This window comes from Gopherus evgoodei, chromosome 13 (genome assembly GCF_007399415.2).
Source record: "Gopherus evgoodei ecotype Sinaloan lineage chromosome 13, rGopEvg1_v1.p, whole genome shotgun sequence".
In the NCBI taxonomy this organism is placed as follows: Eukaryota; Metazoa; Chordata; order Testudines; family Testudinidae; genus Gopherus; species Gopherus evgoodei.
Genome location: NC_044334.1, coordinates 2,777,765 through 2,798,342, shown reverse-complemented (window position 1 = coordinate 2,798,342; position 20,578 = coordinate 2,777,765). Strand labels below are relative to the sequence as shown.

The 20,578-nt window shown below is 39.4% G+C and overlaps 1 protein-coding gene across 3 annotated transcripts in view; it reads left to right on the top strand.

Moving 5' to 3' along the window:
* The window catches only part of GRK3 (G protein-coupled receptor kinase 3), a 123,115-nt gene that overhangs the window by 42,018 nt on the left and 60,519 nt on the right, over positions 1-20,578 (top strand). The gene's annotated exons all lie outside the window — the stretch shown is intronic.

Genomic DNA, 20,578 nt, shown 5'->3' with positions numbered 1-20,578 from the left:
ATATATAAAAGATAAGTTAAATCTGCCTTGCTTCCAGTTAGAAATAACAGTGGAAGATGATTTCAGATACTGACTGGATTTCTACATTGGCTGCTTATGTTTTCATCCAATTTTAGTGTTAATTGTTATGTGCTTAAATTCTCGTTTTACTTGGGATTTTTTTCAAGAGTGCTCTTTTGTTTTTATTTATTATTTTATATCCATGGAGGCTGTTTAGTTAGCACTGGGAAACAACTTGATATTATTTTTGTTTTATTAATTTGTGGTCATTGATTTACTAGGAAGATACTATATCAGCATTTTGGACCAGTTCAGCCCTGCTTCCAATTAATGGAGTTGTGTGCATTTATACTGGGGCTGAATTTGGTCCTTTGTTAACGGTTTGTGACTGATATACATAGCCAGTTTTGTCTCTTTCTGCTTTAGGAAGATTTCTTGTTGTTCATAAAATCATAGAATATCGGGGTTGGAAGGGACCTGAGGAGGTCATTTAGTCCAACCCCCTGCTCAAAGCAGGACCAACCCCAACTAAATCATCCCAGCCAGGGCTTTGTCAAGCCAGGCCTTAAAAACCTCTAAGGATGGCGATTCCACCACCTGCCTAGGTAACCCATTCCAGTGCTTCACCACCCTCCTAGTGAAATAGTGTTTCCTAATATCCAACCTAAACCTCCCCCACTGCAACTTGAGACCATCGCTCCTTGTTCTGTCATCAGGTACCACTGAGAACAGTCTAGATCCATCCTCAGTGGAACCCCCCTTCAGGTAGCCGAAGGCTGCTATCAGATCCCCCCTCACTCTTCTCTTCTGCAGACTAAATAACCCCAGTTCCCTCAGCCTCTCCTTAAAAGTCATGTACCCCAGCCCCCTAATCATTTTCATTGCCCTCTGCTGGAATCTCCAGTTTGTCCACTGGGATGAAATGTGGCATATGAAATTGAAAGTAGATTGGTTTTGATAAAGTTAAGAGTGTGTGCTTTGATTATTAGGCTTAAAATGAGAAGATACCTTCAATCTTAAATATGCCCCACCATTGTATAAGTGAAGGGGGGAAAGGAGAGAATATCTTTTAAAAAAACAGCAAAGGGGATGTCGATTACGGAGATCATACAGGAAACAGCTCATCTTAATGACAATTAAATGTCTAGCAAAAATGACACATATTTGCAAAGCAAGGCCCAGTTCCCCCATTCTTAATCATATTGAGTAATATCTTCCTCCATTAATAGTTGTTTTCAATAGGGCTTCCTGTGGAGTAAGATAATACTCAGCATGAGTAAGGGTAGCAGGATAAGGCCCATAGAAGTCATGTTAGAACACAAGAGTTTAGCAGCATTACAGCTAAAAAGAAGCAAGTTAATGTAAAGCAGCGCATTTGCAGAGGATTGGATACAAAATTGCTAAGAGAAAATAAAATAAATCAAATATGTTAAACGTCCAGTGAATAACGTGCCAGTCCATAGCTGTTTGAGAAGAGCTCACAGCCTGTCACGGAATCACTGCATATCCACGGTAACCCACCTCAAGGTATCCAAGATTATCTGTCAAGCAGCTAGAGGGGAGTGATGAACAAAGTAGAATGGAAGGCTTGGAAACCACATGGTAACTTCATAGGGGGATGTATGCTTTAGTATAACAAAAACAGAGTTGATAACCAGATGTAAACGATAGTAAGCTCCTAAATATAGAGTCCCGGGCAAGGTCAGGGCAGCAATGGATCTATTAATTACAGGGTTAGGGTAATTATAAACTGTACCTGACGTCCAGGTTCAGACATTTCCTGATTCTAATCAAGAACAAACAATAAAGGGTAAAATCCTTGCTCTGTTGAAGTCACTGGGAGTTTTGCCATTGATTTTCCTGGCATCAGGATTTCACCCAAAGTTTCTGAAATCGGGCTACAGAATAGTAATTTCAGGTAAAGAGAAAAGCTATCAAATTCCTCCATATGTGATTTACAAATCAGAGGTTGATTGAAGAAAGTCCAATGTAAGATAGACATAGAAGTGAAGCTTTCTAAAGTGCAAGGTGTGTGAAGGGGAAACAAGAGTCTTGGAAAGCCAGAAGTCATTTGAACAGTATCTCAGCATTTCTGTGGAAACAGTTCCTGCATTCTGTGCTATCTGACAACTTGTCAGAGCTGGTTGATATTTTGGGCATAAATTAAAGAGAGAAATATTTTCCAAAGACTTTAGGTTATGCAAACATTATTTAGAGAGTGGAAATCTGGAGCCATATGATATTGTACTCCTATGTATATTGTTAATGTGGTCTGTATTTTAAGTAACCACAGGAAAGGCAGAAAAACATGCATTGTACTTTTTGCTCCAAACAGACACTGATCTAGTTGTTCTACATATTGTACATACAGCAAAGAATCCTGTGGCACCTTATAGACTAACAGACGTTTTGGAGCATGAGCTTTCGTGGGTGAATACCCACTTCCTCAGATGCATGTTCAGACATGCATCTGAGGAAGTGGGTATTCACCCACGAAAGCTCATGCTCCAAAACGTCTGTTAGTCTATAAGGTGCCACAGGATTCTTTGCTGCTTTTACAGATCCAGACTAACACGGCTACCCTCTGATACTTGACATATTGTACATAGTATAGGTAGAAGCATTCTTTCAGGCAAAACTATGAGAAAAGCCCTTTCTGCTAAACATAATTTCAGGTTCATAATATTAGATTATCATCTTTAATCTTTGCTTTTTGTGTCTTGATCATCTTTTTCTGTGTGTCATTAACTGGGCTAATTGTGCTACTCATTAGTTCTTGAATCTCCTACAGTTGTCATTATTCAGTGCTGCTTCTGTCAGTTAGTTTGGCTATTGATTTGAGAGTTGTAGTTTCCAATTAGTACATTTTGAACTTAAAACACGTAAAAGAAGATTGACTCCTGACAATGAGATGAACTCACTAAGGGTGAAAAAACCAGGGCTGTGGCATTCTGTTCTTACTGTGAACTTCAGTTTGAATTGCTGCCTGAATTTGGGGCATGATGGAAAGATATAAAAGTTCATATAGCATAACATCTGATTATACTGATTACGTATCAGCCTCATAAAGGGCAATTACAGAAGTTGTGAAAACCAAACCAAGACTAAAGAAGGCGTGAGTAGCATGTTTGTTTTTGCAGATGAACCTAATAGAATGTGATAAAAAGCTTGTTTTCTTTCAAAGGCTGATAAGTCGTTGAAGCAACAGAAGAAGTGAACTAGACTTTCCTTAAATATTCTACAAAGTGCATGCAATTAATGTTGACAATATGGAAGGTAAATATCACCTAATATTAAGATATATGCAGAAATTCTGAAATAATTTGATTCCTGGCGGTTAAATTTAAAATGAGCTATTGTACTCTGGGAAAAATGCACTGCCCCAGGAGGCACTATAAAAAGAAATGACTATCCAAATCTGGGCTCTTAGGACCTAGGCTTGCTTCATTCAAGTCAAATGGTAACACTTCCGTTACAGATTCCTGGGGGTCCACAGACTGTCTAAGATTTCCAAAGAGGTCTGCACTTCCTTTTGAAAATTTTTAGAGGTCTGCAAATTAAAAAAAAGTTTAAAAAATTTAAAATGAAAACCACTGCATTAGAGAGACAAGGGGGTGAGGTCATATATTTTATTGGGCCAACTTCTGTTGGTGAGAGTGTCCAAGGTGATTTTAAGTGTGTTAAGATTTATATCCTAGACTTTCTCCTTGGAGCATATTCTTTGGTATCTGAGTGCCTGGCTGTAGATTACAGGTTTCTTGATGTGTTTGGGGTGATCACTGGATCTGTGACTATAGGTGTGATGACCTGTGGGTTTCTTATATATAGTTTGTCTTTAGGGTTCTGCTATTGAAGCTGATCGTATTATCCAGGAAGTTGATGCTAGTGTGGGAGTGATAAGGTTGATAGAAAGATAAAACACAAAAACATCATATCAGCTGGGAGTGAACTCTTTTCATAAAATGATCACTCTATATCTGGCCTCCAGTTCTCATCCTCAAAGCAAATTTGTACAACACCTTCAAAAGACGAGCCAGGGAAATTAAATTCAAAACTTTTCTAGATACTAAAAATCGTGGACTGAATACAGACCCTGGATTTATGGCTGCTTATAACAATTTGTAACCCACTAAAAATTCCCTCCTTTCTTTCTGCCCTCTGACTGGAGCGGTGTTAATAGACTACTTCACCTTGAATGGTAAACACTCTGTTCCACCTTGTATTAAGCTGTGACACTCTGATTATGTTTCATAGCCCTGAAGAAGAGCTCTGTGTAAGCTTCAAAGCTTGTCTCTCTCCCCAACAGAAGTTGGTCCAGTAAAAGATATTTCCTCATGCACCTTGTCTCTTTAATATCCCGGGACCGATAGGGCTACAGCAGCATTGCATAAAACTCCTGTTAGGGTATGGCTACACTTGAAATTTCAAAGCACTGCTGCGGCAGCGCTTTGAAGTGTGAGTGTGGTCGGAGCGCCAGCGCTGCACGTACTCCACATCCTCTGCGGGTGTAGCTTGCAGCGCTGGGAGCCGCGCTGCGGCACTGATTACACTGAGGCTTTACAGCACTGTATCTTGCAGCGCTCAGGGGGGTGTTTTTTCACACCCCTGAGCGCGAAAGTTGCAGCGCTGTAAAGTGCCAGTGTAGCCATGGCCTGAATTACCGTGTGAGTAGAATTAGACAAGTATTCCACTGCAGAACTATTATTGAGTTCATTAATTGGTTATCCAGTGTTCATGGTCTAGTTGAGATTTTAATATTTTCATCATAAAAACAATACATCTGGCAGTGCTTCTGCCACTTGTTCTGATGGTATCACATTGTGCTTGGATCTTAGAGTATATGTTTGTTCCAGTTATAAACTATGAGTCGTATTTGGAACTGATATGGGAAACTTGTGTTTTGGTGAATGAAATAACCTCACATACTTAACTGTAAGGTGAAATATGCACCCGTTTTTATTATCTGTTTAAAGAAAGAGGGTGATATTCAAGGAACCAGTTCTTTTCCCCTGTAGGTTCTTGTGGGTTAATTGCAGTTTATCCTTTTAAAACAGAGAAATCCTTTCAAAGGAAAGTGTTTGTGTGAAATGTACCACATAGGTTCTAGAATGTGTTACTTCGAATGTTATACTGTCCTCTATAGATTCCCATTCTTGGGACCTGTCCCATCATAAGAAAGAAACTGTGTGTGCTAACTAGTAAGTTTTAAGTGGCAAAATTTAGCGCCTCTGAGATTAGGCAGTCAAAACATATGTCTCAAGAAATGCCTGTGTCTCATTTTATATAATATCATGCTAATACCACTGGCAGATGATTTTTCATGCCTGAAGGCCTTCAGAGCAAACATGAAGAACTATATTTTCACCTGTGGAATTGGTATTGTACAGTGCTGTTCAGGAAGGAGGAAATTTCCTTCTCGGTCCCTGAAAGGAATAATTGACACCTGAAGTCATGTAGGTTTAATTCCTAAGAACATTAGAGCTTAGACCATGGTCCTTCTTGCCTAATATTCTGTCTCTGACAGTGGTCAATGCCAAAGCTTCTGGGGTAGTGTACAGAGTGGATGGAGTGATCCACACCTGTCTTCTGGTAGTCCGAAGTTTGCTGTCACCCTGACCATGAAGCTGTGTCCTTGACCATCTTGGTTTCTAGGAACTGATAGATCTATCCACTATGAACTTATCCAGTTCTTTTTTGAACCCAGTTTTCCTTTGCCATCACATCATCCCATGGCAGTGCCATTGCACACATTAGTTGTGTATTGTGTGAAAAAGTATTTCCTCGTTTGTATTAAACCTGCTGCCTATTAATTTTGTTGGGTGACCCTGGTTTTTGTGTGAAAGCGTGAATAGTACTTCTTTATTCATTCTTTCCTTCTTCATAATTTTATAGACCACTGTTATATCTCCCATCTCTCTTCTAATCTGAACAGCCCTAATCTTTTTACTCTCTTCTTGTATGGAAGCTGCTCCATATCCTTGATCAGACATTGTTGCCCTTCTCTGAACCTTTTCCATTTCTGCTATATCCTTTTTGAGATGGTGTGACCAGAACTGGATACGGTATTCAAGGTGTGGGCGTACCATGTATTTCCATAGTGGCGTTATGATATTTTCTGTTTTATTTTCTATTCCTTTCCTAATAGTTCCTAATGCACTGTTAGCCTTTTTGTCTGCTGCTGCTCATTGAACAGAAGATTTCAGAGAACTATTCATAGGGACTCCAAGATCTCTTTACTAGGAGGTAATAGCTAATTTAGAACCCATCATTTTATATGTATAGTTGGGATTATGTTTTCCAATGTGCATTACTTTTCATTTATCAATGTTAAATTTCATCTGCCATTTTGTTGCCCTGTCACCCAAAATATTGGCCCTGTGTCCAGGTATGGGAGCAGGTATTATGGTCAAGTGCTTTTCCTGGACCCATTTTTTAAAAATTCAGCAAAATTGTCTTGCCACACTCTTGTCAGTGAGTTGCACATGTGGGCCAGGCATGGCCCCCAGTAAGTGGAAAGGCAGGCTCCATTGTTTGGAAACAGTAGGTATGTGTACTGACTCACTCAACTTCTGTTGCTAAGCATTCTGCTTGTAGGTACACCATTGAGATAAAATGCTTTATCTTCTTTTATAAAACAATTACCATTTTTTTCTAAATATTGAGTGACACTGATGTGGAACCAAAGAAGGTTTTGAACTGAGAAGTTGATATGAAGTATCATATATGTACATGCAGTCTAATTTCTGTTTTCCAGAACTGAGTTTTCTCAGAGTCTTTTCCATCCGTTTCTAGGAGTAGAAGGATGCAGTTTGGCTAAGGAACTGTTAGGGTTACATTTCTTATTGTCTGTTTTCTATGGTAGATTCTCAAGTATTTTATCCAGCCTAATTGTGAATAATACGAGCAATGGCACTTCAGTAAATTTGGGGGAAGGAGCTGCCTTTTACTGTAATTGGCTTTACTTTTCCAGATATCCATCCATTTTCTGGAATAATTAATACAGTTAACTATTCTATTTATCTTTAATAAATGTTAGTAATTAAATTTTCTTTATGCAGTTTCATCCAGTTACTTCTACTTATTACGCCCTTAAACATCAGAAACTGGTCTTGTCCTCCTTAGCTCCTGACTCTTGTCAGTTACTCCTAGCCCTATGAGAAAATGAAAAGCTAGCAAGAAGAGATCAATGTAATGGAGACAGGTACAAAAAATGTTGTTGTTCCTCACACAGTCCTGCCACCAATCTTTACTTTTCTATAACTCAGTGAAAATTTTGGGAAAGTCTAAACAGGACAAAAATATTTAGCATGGCATTGATAGAAATTTTTTTGCTGGTATATTTTCACACTCTCCTCCTTCCAGCAGCTGCCTTTGTTTTCTTTTGAGTAATGACCCTGTTGCTGGGAACATGCCTGAGATTTTTCTTTGACTGCATTCATCACTGTTTGTGCCACTTTTTAATAGCCTCTTAATACTTCAGTAATTGCATGACTGTAGTCTTCCTTAGTTCATTGTTCAAATACAGGTCCAATTAATTCAGCATTATTTTGCTGTGTGTTGTTCATTCTTTCTATCATGTACAAACTAAATTAAAATATTTAGCAAATGAACTTTAGTTCTGTAAATGTAGCTGCTGAGATATCCACAAATATGAATTTCACTTGCAATTTTTTAGCTTTTGTGAGGTTCACAAAAAAAATTTATCAATTGGATAGATGGTCTAAGGCAATATTCAGTGGTCAAAGATATAAAAAAAGTCCTTTTGACTATCAGCCACACCATCACCTGCACATCTACTAATGTGATATATGCCATCATCTGCAAGTAATGCCCTTCTGCCATGTACATTGGCCAAACTGGACAGTCCCGGTGGAAAAGAATAAATGGACACAAATCGGACATTAGGAATGGTAACATACAAAAGCCGGTAGGAGAACACTTCAGTCTTACTGGACATTCTATAACAGATTTAAAAGTAGCTATACTTGAACAAAAAAACTTCAGAAAGACACTTCAAAGAGAAACAGGAGAACTAAAGTTCACTTGCAAATTGAACACCATTAATTTGGGCTTGAATAGGGGCTGGGAGTGGCTGGCTCATTACAAAAGCAGCTTTGCCTCTCCTGGAATTGACACCTCCTCATCTGTTATTGGGAGTGGAATACATCCACCCTGATCGAATTGGCCTTGGTAACACTGGTTCTCCACTTGTGAGGTAACTCCCTTCTCTTCATGTGTCATTATATAATACCTGCATCTGTAATTTTCACTGCATGCATCTGAAGAAGTGGTTTTTTACCCACAAAAGCTTAAGCCCAAATAAATCTGTTAATCTTTAAGGTGCCACCGGACTCCTTGTTGTTCTTTTGACTATAGTCCACCACATAAAGAAAATGGAAATTAAGATAAATGTTACAAAATTAAACAAACTATTACGTGGACTTACGAATCCTGGCCTGTAACTCCTCCAGTGTGGGTTTGCAGAGACAGCATACGCAAAGAACTCTTGTCACTGGTAAACAACCTGTCCATCTGTGCTTCTGTTTAAGCTTCTTCAACAACTATGCAATCAATAAAAAGTAACAAAGTTGATGAGCCAAATAAATGAAAAAGCATTTATCTTGGCAGAGGATGCAGTTTGCTTTCTAGATGTAAACCTGCATCAATACGTGCTCAATTTCTATACTAGCATTTTTATTTTATTGAACTTTACATCGTTAATTACACATACTTTGTAATCAACAATATTCCTTACTACCACTAACTGAATACTGATGAAGTATACAGTCTCTTCAAGTTTTCCTGTGGCTGGCTGGTCAATCTGTTCTCCGAGTACATCCTAACGTTGTCTCCCCTAGAGTATTAGAGATGGAGGAGGCAGAGTTCTATGAGGAATGGGAGATCTGGCTCAAGTAAAATAAAACTGAGTCAAACTTTTTTTTTTAAATTTCCTAAACTCAGAGTAATCTTAAATATTGAAAAAATGTGCCTTACTTCTAATTTTTTAAAATGTCATAATCTCCAAGAAAGGTGATTCTTGCTGGGCTGAAAGCAGGAAGTTGTGGAAATCTTGTCAAGAAGCCTGGTCTAGTGAGACTTCCATCCTGATTACAGACAAAGAGATTTAAACTTCAGAATGACATGCAGATATGTTACCTGAATGAAGCATGGCACTGAAGATTTCTAATCAGAATCCCTCTATGGACTTGGGAATTATTGCATCTTCAGGATAACTGGCTAAATCAGAGGCAACCCCGTAGGACAAAGCATATGTAAATTTGAAATCCAAGTTGGGTTTTAACTAAAATAAATATAATAGTGCACCAAAAGGCTGATAGACCACTCTGATATGTGACTAGACAGTAAGCTTTGAATTCTAAGTAATGCTTTTGTAGGCTATGATAATAAATGACTCACAGAGTCATACGTATGAATGATTTTCTTATTTCATTGCTTTGATCTGTTAAATATGGGTTTCCTATGTAATCTGTGAAAGATTAAGGATGGGGGAGTTTCAAAGAATATGTGTATGCTTTGGAAAAATTAGATTTTTAAAACAATTTTGACAGCTACTATTGATTTTTATTTTAAAGCTTTTTTTATTTTTATCAGTTGAAATTTTTGCAAGTTGTGGGAAATTTGTGGGGGAGTCAGACAGTGGGGAAGTCAGACTGTAATTATTTAATGACAGTAGATGTTGAGATTCAAAAAGTTAAATCTTTATAACCATTAAGACAAATTGTCAACATCACGTCAAAATGTACAAAATAAATATCCTTAAATCAAACTCTAATAAAGATCTCAAGCACCATTTTTATTACTTTGCCTATCTGGAAATTTTGATTATTATTGATGGAAATATTGTTTTGTGAGTTTGTGTGTCTACGGTGAAATTGACATTTACCAGTAAAAACCTGACATTTCCAAGCCTAAATGTATGGTTTGTGATCAGCACTTGATTGCTTTTGTTATATGTAATATTGCAAAAGTGATGATCTGTCACATTGGTTAAAAGAATACAGTATGGGCAATCTAGAGTAGCCTCTTGTTTTTTTTAAGTATGAAATTCTTCAGATTCAGTGTGCTGGCTATATTATCTCTTGATAAGGTGGTCACTACTGATCTTTCCTTAATAATAAGAAGTTGCTTTGTTGAAATGTTTTTGTCCTCCCTCTGTCCAGCCAAGAGTGCTGTTGTCTTCTTTTGTCTTTTAAAAACTATAATACAGTAAAAGCAGCAAAGAATCCTGTGGCACCTTATAGACTAACAGACGTTTTGGAGCATGAGCTTTCGTGGGTGAATACCCACTTCCTCAGAGTATTCACCCACGAAAGCTCATGCTCCAAAACGTCTGTTAGTCTATAAGGTGCCACAGGATTCTTTGCTGCTTTTACAGATCCAGACTAACACGGCTACCCTCTGATACTATAATACAGTAGTTTTCTCTATGCTTCAGTGAACATTTGAACCAATAGATTGCACCTATTGTATAACTTTAGGCTGAGGTATGTTTATATCAGGCTATAATATGGTATTGTATTAAATTTTCTCCCGTGAAAAACATATAAATCAATCAACCTTGAAAAAAGCATTTTCCTGTGTATTAGATGGTAGGGATGATTCTTCTGTGGTTTATTTTAATTTAATCAGGATAAAATGATCCCTCCCTCTCCGCCCCACCCCCCTTGGTATAACAAATGCAACATCCACTGGATTCTTTTATGTTAGAAAATAATACATATCTCTTCTGATAAGAGACAAAAGAAACATTACAATGTTTCCTCACCCTCAAATATTTGCATTGCTGAGTCAAACAAAGCAAGGGTTGCCCACAGATCCAGTAATAAATGTCACATTATTTCCTACAGTTTTGGTGTATTCTGTTCCTGAACATATTACAAGACTTCAGCAGTTCTCAAACTTTTTCATAGTATGGGCCGCATGTTAATAGAGAGTCTTGCTTCTGGATCATGTCCGATTCCATCTTTGATTTGCATGGACTACTTCCCTTGCCCAACATCTCATGGCAACTACAGCAGTTGCTTACATGGGAAAGCAACATTAGCAAAGTGTTTAATGTGATACAGAAATAGAATCAATGCATTGTTTGTGGTAGAGGAGGCCCATTATATTTAGTTTCATATAGGGAGTGGAAGAGGGCAGGATATTTTTCTGAAGTGATTATGAGTGAAAACAATAATCGTTTAACAATCATAGCATCTGGACTCATGGCATTTTTTGCTAGGGATTATTGGTGATTTTAATGCTAAAGCTACATGACTGAATGTTGAATGATTCCTGATTAAGTTGTTTCTAAATTAATGTCTTTTCTTATTTTGTGTTTTCAATTTGTCTAATTATGATTCATGTTAACAGCATGCTTTTTAAATCATGTTAGCATTTCTGTTATAATTCTGTTTTTAAGTAATTTAAAAGAAAGCTGTGATGTAAGTTGCAACCTTGTATTTTATTTTGAAAAAGGAAGGAAAATGTAATTTAAGGTTGTTTAACTCAAAAATATTTGATTAAAATATAATTTGGTAATCAGCTATAAGTTAAGTCTTGACTCTTTGCATTGAGAATGAAACTGAAAACAAAAGATATTTAAATCAGACCTAGTCCTTTGCTCAACCTACCTGCTGGAAAAGAGAGAGAAAAACTTTTGTGCTCCCAAATGTGTTGTGTATTGTTGCTTTACAGAGTGGGACAAATGTTGGTTTGATACCAGAGCTAATATCAGATCCCCTTTAAAGGTATCTTTCTTTCAAGTGTATCGTTGAAAATGTCTTTTCCATGTTCAATAAGCCTTCTTCTGCACAGTATGATTTTCCCATCTCTTCACCGTAAACTGCATAAATATCTCATAGATAATTCTGCCAGTTCTAATCAGTTGTTTTCTATTGTTCAAAGATTAACAATTTTTTAAAAAGTAAGATGTGTTTGTGGTGACTAGAATCTCTGTTGTTTAGAATGTTAGAAAGAATTACATGTTTGTGATTTAAAGAGACTGATCTTGTCTCTGACTGAGACAATACTGGCACCCATTGAGGAGCTCCGGGACCGGGAAAACTGTCATCAGCTTCCAAGCTACAAGGCCAGCTGCAGAGGCCCTTTGCTGCCACCTGTTGTTATAATAAAGAAGCTACTTCCAAACATAAAGAGAACAGGAGTACTTGTGGCACCTTAGAGACTAACAAATTTATTTGAGCATAAGCTTTCGTGGATTACAGCCCACTTCTTCAGATGCATAGAATGGAACATTTAGTAAGGAGATATATATACATACAGAACATGAAAAGGTGGAAGTAGCCATACCAACTCTAAGAGGCTAATTAATTCAGATGACCTATTATCGGCGGGAGAAAAAATACTTTTGTAGTGATAATCAAGATGGTCCATTTCAGACAGTTGACAAGAGGTGTGAGGGTACTTAACATGGGGAAATAGATTCAATGTATGTAACGACTCAGCCATTCCCAGTCTCTCTTCAAGTTTAAGTTAATGATATCTAGTTTGCATATTAATTCAAGTTCAGCAGTTTCTTCTTGGAGTCTGTTTTTGAAACTTTTCTGTTGCAAAATTGCCACCTTTAAGTCTGTTACTGAGTGACCAGAGAGGCTGAAGTGTTTCCCTACTGGTTTTTGAATGTTATGATTTCTGATGTCGGATTTTTGACCATTTATTCTTTTACGTAGAGACTGTCTGGTTTGGCCAGTGTACATGGCAGAGAGGCATTGCTGGCATATGTTGGCATATATCACATTGGTAAATGTGCAGGTGAACAAGCCCCTGATGGCGTGGCTCATGTGATTAGGTCCTATGATGGTGTCACTTGAATAGATATGTGGACAGAGTTGGCATCGGGCTTTATTTCAAGGATAGGTTCCTGGGTAAGTGTTTTTGTTGTGTGATGTGCGGTTGCTGATGAGTATTTGCTTCAGGTTGGGGGGCTGTCTGAAAGCGAGGACTGGTCTGTCTCCCAAGATCTGTGAGAGTGAGGGATCATCTTTCAGGATAAGTTGTGGATCTTTGATGATGCTCTGGAAAGGTTTTAGTTGGAGGCTGAAGGTGATGGGTAGTGGCGTTTTGTTATTTTCTTCGTTGGGCCTATGCTGGAGTAGGTGGCTCCTGGGTACCCTTCTGGCTCTATCAATCTGTTTTTTCATTTCAGCAGGTGGGTATTGTAGTTGTAAGAATGCTTAATAGAGATCTTGTAGGTGTTTGTCTCTGTTTGAGGGATTGGAGCAAATGCAGTTGTATCTTAGAGCTTAGCTATAGACAATGGATCGTGTGGTGTGTTCTGGATGGAAGCTAGAGGCATGTAGGTAAGTATAGTGGTCAGTAGGTTTCTGGTATAGGGTGGTGTTTATGTGACCATCGCTTATGAGCACAATAGTGTCCAGGAAATGGACCTCTTGTGTGGACTGGCCCAGGCTGAGGTTAATGGTGGGATGGAAATTGTTGAAATCATGGTGGAATTCCTCAAGGGCTTCTTTTCCATGAGTCCAGATGAGGAAGATGTCATCAATGTAGCGCAAGGAGAGTAGGCGCATTAGGGGACGAGAGCTGAGGAAGCAATGTTCTAAGTCAAAATGTTGGCATACAGTGGGACCATGCGGGTACCCATAGCAGTGCCGCTGACTTGAAGGTATATATTGTCTCCAAATGTGAAATAGTTATGAGTGAGGACAAAGTCACAAAGTTCAGCCACCAGGTTTGCTGTGACATTATCAGGGATACTGTTTCTGATAGCTTGTAGTCCATCTTTTTGTGGAATATTGGCATAGAAGGCTTCTACATCCATAGTGGCCAGGATGGTGTTTTCTGGACGATCACCAATGGATTGTAGTTTCCTCAGGAAGTCGGTGGTGTCTCGAAGATAGCTGGGAGTGCTGGTAGCGTAGGGCCTGAGGAGACAGCCCACATAGCCAGACAATCCTGCTGTTAGAGTGCCAATGCCTGAGATGATGGGGCATCCAGGATTTCCAGGTTTATGGATCTTGGGTAGCAGATAGAATACCCCTGGTCGGAGTTCTAGGCATGAGTCTGTACAGATCTGTTCCTCTATTTTTTCAGGGAGTTTCTTGAGCAGATGGTGTAGTTTCTTTTGGTAACCTCAGTGGGATTAGAGGGTAATGGCCTATGGAAGGTGGAGTTAGAGAGCTGCCTAGCAGCCTCTTGTTCATATTCCAACTTATTCGTGATGACGACAGCACCTCCTTTGTCAGCCTTTTTTATTATGATGTCAGAGTTGTTCCTGAGGCTGTTGATGGCGTTGTGTTCAGCACAGCTGAGGTTATGGGGCAAGTGATGCTGCTTTTCCACAGTTTCAGCCCGAGCATGTCAACGGAAGCAATCTATGTAGAAGTCCAGTCTGTTGTTTCGACCTTCAGGAGGAGTCCATGCAGAATCCTTCTTTTTGTAGTGCTGGTAGGAAGGATTCTGTGGGTTACTATGTTTTCGGAAGTGTGTTGGAAATACTCTTTGAGTCGGAGATGTCGAAAGTAGGATTCTAGGTCACCGCAGAACTATATCATGTTTGTGAGCCTGGAGGGACAAAACGAGAAGCCCCGAGATAGGACAGACTCTTCTGCTGGGCTAAGAGTGTAGCTGGAAAGATTAACGATATTGTTGGGTGATTTAAAGGAACCACTGTTGTGGTTCCTTGTGGCACGTAGCAGTTTCAATAGTTTAGTGTCCTTTTTCTTTTGTAGAGAAGCAAAGTTTGTGTTGTAAATGGCTTGTCTAGTTTTTGTCAAGTCCATCCATGAAATTTTGTTCCATTACCTGTGATATCTGACAGTCTAATACTTATTTTGTGTTCATTGTTTGTTTGTTTTTGTTTTCAAAACTATTAGCTAGTGTCCATTCAGAACGGAATGTGAAACTCTCTCCGATGTTAAAAGGAGTTAGGTATTTATCTATGGGAGAACAGACCCCCCTCAGTACTGCTGCTGTAGATTGATAATAGAAGCCTTAACTTTGCACATTACAGATCAAGCTTTTCTTTTTCTGCTTGACACATCCTCAGGAGCTGTCTTCCTCCTGCTCTCTCTCTCTCTCTCTCTCTCTCCTGTCTTTTTCTCGTGGGCGTAAAGTGACAATCTGAATACGTTAGCAGCATTGTAATTTAGTTTCAGAGGTCAGGTTAAACTTCAGTCATGTTTCAGCAGCATTGTTAATTAAATCACTCCTTGGTTCTCAGTTTTTCTTCTGGCATTACATTTTTCTGTGGTTTTGTTTCTGCTGAAGTCAGTAGCAAACCCCCCTTTGGTTTCAAGTATCAGAGGGGTAGCCATGTTAGTTTGGATCTGTGAAAAGCGACAAAGAGTCCTGTGGCACTTTATAGACTAACAGACATATTGGAGCATGAGCTTTCGTGGGTGAATACGATGCATCTGACGAAGTGGGTATTCACCCACGAAAGCTCATGCTCCAATACGTCTATTAGTCTATAAGGTGTCACAGGATTCTTTGTTGCTTTTCCTTTGATTTAAGTGTGATTAAGATTGGGCTATGTGTCATGTAAAATGAGTAAATAAAGCAGATGTGTTAGTTTTGGATTTGTGGCCTTATTTTAGCTAACTGACACACGACTTTGAGACTCAAAGCAGTGAAGTTGAATGGAATTCCCTGGTTTCATTCCCCATAAATAATCACATGATGATCAAATTGGCTTTCTGTTAGCCTCGAGACCAGTATCCATGCAGTGAAGCTCAGTGAGATTCCTCCCCCCTCTCACCTCCCCTCAGACTGCTTACATAAGCTAAATGCACCTGAAAGAAGGTTATAAAAGGAGGTGAAAAAGAGAGAGTGCAGATACTTTGTACAGACCCATTAAAGAGGATGCACTAACTATTCCAAATGTTCTACGGTTCTTTCAAGCCAATCAACTCAGAGCAGTAAGGGATTGGGGGCTCTCTAATCCAGCCAAACAGTTTTTTTTTTAATTGAACAAGAAACTTGTGGCAGTGAAGATATCACTAGGCTATCATAGACTTATAAAAAATCATGTCTTCCAGAAATGTATACACATCCTGACGCTGCTATACGGCTGTGAGATAGAACTTGGGAAAAATTTAGTTCTTTCCCCATGCCAGTGACTCCCATTGGAACCAGTCTAGATCTTAACCCAAATTGCAAAGCTTTAAAGACTGGGCGAGCCATGAAATACAAATGGTTAGCCAGCTATGCAGCAAAGAAACTTTTCTAACTTATTTAGTGATCAAAATTACTTTTAACTGTCCACTCTTCCATGATACCAGTACTTTCAAATCAGCCATTATGTTCCTCAACTTTCTGGAAAAGCTGCTTTATACAGAAAGCTACCTTTAGTAGACGTGATTGTAAGGTGATTCACTCCTATGCTAGGCTGTGGCCAATCCACAAGCCAGGAATTGGTCTGGTGACTCTCAGGCCAGGTATGTCAAGTTCACAGGAAGAACAGCAGCTCAGTCTGCTCAACATCACTCCAGGGTTGGAACTCTCTCTTGCCTGACAGCGGCAAGAGACCCCCGCCCTGAGGTGTTAGCCTGCCCCAGCCTTGCTCTTTGTCCAACCCTGTTCCTCGTCTTGCTCCTGCTCCTGCCCTGTTCCTTGCTTTGCTCCAGACTTGCTCCAGCTCCTCTCTGGACTTCTGATTCTGGCTGTAACACAATACAAGAAAATTTCCTTATACTGTTTCAATGGTGCCTTATGCCATTCAGGTTAAAATATAGATAGATTGAATGGGAATACATTTTGGAGAAATTGTGCTGAAAGAGGAGATTTTATGCATCTATGGTAGATATGTCCAGGTCATTAAAGACTATTGGGATGAAATTCAAAAGCAATTATCACAGCTGATTGGATATTTATTACCAAATCATCCTTTGGTAACCTTCCTGGGCCTTCCTAGAAGAAATGGTCACACAAAAGGAAATGAAGAATTAATCCCTCATCTGCTAGTAGCTGCTAGGCTACTGAAAGCTTCTTATTGGAAAAAATGGTCTGGCTCTAGAGAAATGGTTTAAAAATATGGGCGGTGTTTGTTATGAAAAAAATTAATGCACCAGTAATATACTCAGCAAGATAGAGGACAAATAAATACTTAGATATTTGGTTACAATTTATTCAGTAGTCAAAGTACATTCATCTGCAACAAACAAAACAAAACAAAAACCCAAGCACACTTGTCCAGGTTTTTTTTTAATACTAACATTTGCTGGACATGCCTGGTTTGTTAAATATGGGTAATCAGAGATTTCACTCAATTTAATTAAACCACTAGAAACAATATGTCATACGTAGTGTAAAGATGCTTACTCTGTAACTTAGTAACCTCTGTTAAATAGGGAGAGCCAATGATTCTATTACTGTATTATGTTTTTCTAATCAAAAGCTCACTGTAATAATTATTGTATTTCCTCTCATATTTACATGTATAGGATTTGTAAACTTCTTAAAACTGCCTAAATCAAGCCACAATTTAAAAATAAAATAAAAACAAGCAATGGGGAGTAAAAGATGCGCCACACTGACAACATTAAAAACAACCATCGCCAACAAAAAAACAACCTCATGCTGTGTCACGCTGTCTGGAGTGGCTCACAACTCTGAGTGCCAGTCTCAGGTCTGACTGTAGGGAAACAGGGCAGATGCTCCCCAGCTGGTGGGATATTCTATAATTAGATTTCACCAAGTCAGTAACAAATATTAGCCTTAACATGGAGTCAGGGAAAGTGCCCTTAGGCTCTCCAGCCAATCTTACCATCCAGACAAACTGCACTTTGTGATGAATGCACCTGTATTAGTAGGAGCATTGCCAGCAGATCGAGGGAAGTGATTATTCCCCTCTGTTCGGCACTGGTGAGGCAACACCTGGAGTATTGCATCCAGTTTTGGTCCCCCCACTACAGAAGGGATGTGGACAAATTGGAGAGAATCCAGCGGAGGGCAATGAAAATGATTAGGGAGCTGGGGCACATGACTTTTAAGGAGAGGCTGAGGGAACTGGGGTTATTTAGTCTGCAGAAGAGAAGAGTGAGGGGGGATTTGATAGTAGCCTTCAGCTACCTGAAGGGGGGTTTCAAAGAGGATGGAGGTAGGCTGCTCTCAGTGGTGGCAGATGACAGACCAAGAAACAATGGTCTCAAGTTACAGTGGGGGAGGTCTCAGTTGGATATTGGGAAACACTATTTCACTAGGAGGGTGGTGAAGCACTGGAATGGGTTACGTAGGGAGGTGGTGGAATCACCATCCTTAGAGGTTTTTAAGCTCAGCTTGACAAAATCCTGGCTGGGATGATTTAGTTGGGGTTGATCCTGCTTTGAGCAGGGGATTGGACTAGATGACCTCTTGAGGTCTCTTCCAACCTTAATATTCTATTATTCTGTGATTTTATGAAAGGTTATTAGGTCACTCCTGTCCCCAAAGGGCCAATCACATACCTCAAGTCAATGGATGCTCTTGTTCTCATGCCAGAAACAATTCTGGTAGCCATGGGCACTGACTTCTGCTGGCGTCAGTGGGTGCTCGACCCCCTCCCCTGGGCCCACCTTGACTCCACCCCTGTCCCGCCCCCTCCTGCCCCATACCAACCCCTTCCCCAAAATCCCCCCCAACTCTGCCCCTCCTTGCCCCATTGGACTCCTTCCCCAAATCCACACCCTGGCCCTGCCTCTTCCCCACCTCCTTCCCTGAGCGTACCGCATTTCTGCTCCTCCCCCCTCCCTCCCACAGCTTGTTATGCCGCAAAACAGCTGTTTTGCGGCGGCAAGCCCTGGGAGGTGAAACGGGGACGTGATGTGCTCAGGGGAGGAGGTGGAGGCAGAGGTGAGGTGAGGTGAGCTGGCGGGGCGGGGAGCTTGGCTGTAGGTGAGTGCAGAGCACCCACCAATTTTCCCCCGTGAGTGCTCCAGCCCTGGAGCACCCACGAAGTTGGCGCCTATGCTGGTAGCCAGTTCTTTAGTAAAGTAACTGAAGATGTATTAGCTAAGAAAATAAATTAAAGTTATTGAGAAGTTAAATCAGGTAAAATAGATAAACAGTTGAGTCCAAGTTTGTAGGTCTAAAGTGGTAGCAGAGATGTAGTAATCTGCTAGTTTTCCATAAATCTCTCAGGGTTGCCTAGAATGGCTCTAGGGATCTCTGTCCAATTTCTCAGTATTCCTCCCTGATAGAATCCACCAGTCCAGAGATACAGGATCATTCTCTTAAATCAGCAGTTATAGATCATGCTCACAGAAGACAAGCTGACAGGTGCTTTCGCCCACATGGGTGCTTCCTTTGATGAAATATGCATCTTGAATCTTTGACATCAGGTCCCTGCATCAATGACCACTTGCTTTGAAATTAGCATTTGTCTGCTGAAGTCCTTAAGTACTTATTTAGCTTTCACAAGATTTCTTAGATGAGTAATTTAGTTAGTGATATACATTATGCAATTGTCTTCCATTACATTACTATAGAAATAGATAAGTGAGAGCAATACAGGTAACATTCATTGGTTTTCAGGAAGTTTACACATCAAGTAAATTTTCAGCTTAATATTTAACACAAACCTTTGATATAGGGTTAATTAAGTACAGGATATAGATAAACAAAAACAATACAATCAACACCTCTGTTGATTTCTATTAGCATACGAGTGAATTAGTTTGAACTCAAACTAAAGCTCAATACTACTTTGATATTCACAAACAAGTGAATTGACCTATTGCTTTGATCTGAGCTGGTTTGTCAGTGTCAGAGCCTATTCAGCTGTACCTTAGTGTTTCATGACCACATCTGTCATTGGTTATGATTTCAGTGTGCACTTACTAAGAGCAAGTAAGGAAAAAGATATTGGTTGCTGAAGTGAGCTAAAAGCATGTACATTAACAGCTCCTAGAGCAGGGGTAGGCAACCTATGGCACGTGTGCCAAAGGCGGCACGCGAGCTGATTTTCAGTGGCACTCACACTGCCTGGGTCCTGGCCACTGGTCCGGGGGGCTCTGCATTTTAATTTAATTTTAAATAAAGCTTCTTAAACATTTTAAAAACCTTATTTACTTTACACACAATAAGAGTTTAGTTGTACATTATAGACTTGTAGAAAGAGACCTTCTAAAAACATTAAAATGTATTACTGGCACGTGAAATCTTAAATTAGAGTGAATAAATGAAGACTCAGCACACCACTTCTGAAAGGTTGCCGACCGCTGTCCTAGAGTCTTGGAGATAACCATAACAGTTAGCTCTGGCAAGAGAGATCCATGTTAAGCTGAGCAAAAAGATAGTTCAGGATAGCAGATATCAGCTCAGACATACATAAAAACAATATGTTTTTTGAACACTGCTTGTGAAAGAACACTCTGCTCAACATCCCATCTTGGAAATCAAGGAACAAACTGCAGTAGTCATGTTTTCAAGTCTTTATAAATGTCTTTGAAAATAATGTTATTATGTTGTTTATAAAATGTATTTGAAATATTGGGTAAAAAAGATTTAAGTATTAGTAGGTTAGAAAAGTGGTGCTGGTATTTTTATTACTATAAAATGTGGTTTGAATTGTTTAAAACAGGAAAATATATGTATAATTACCCTCCTTATTTATGGA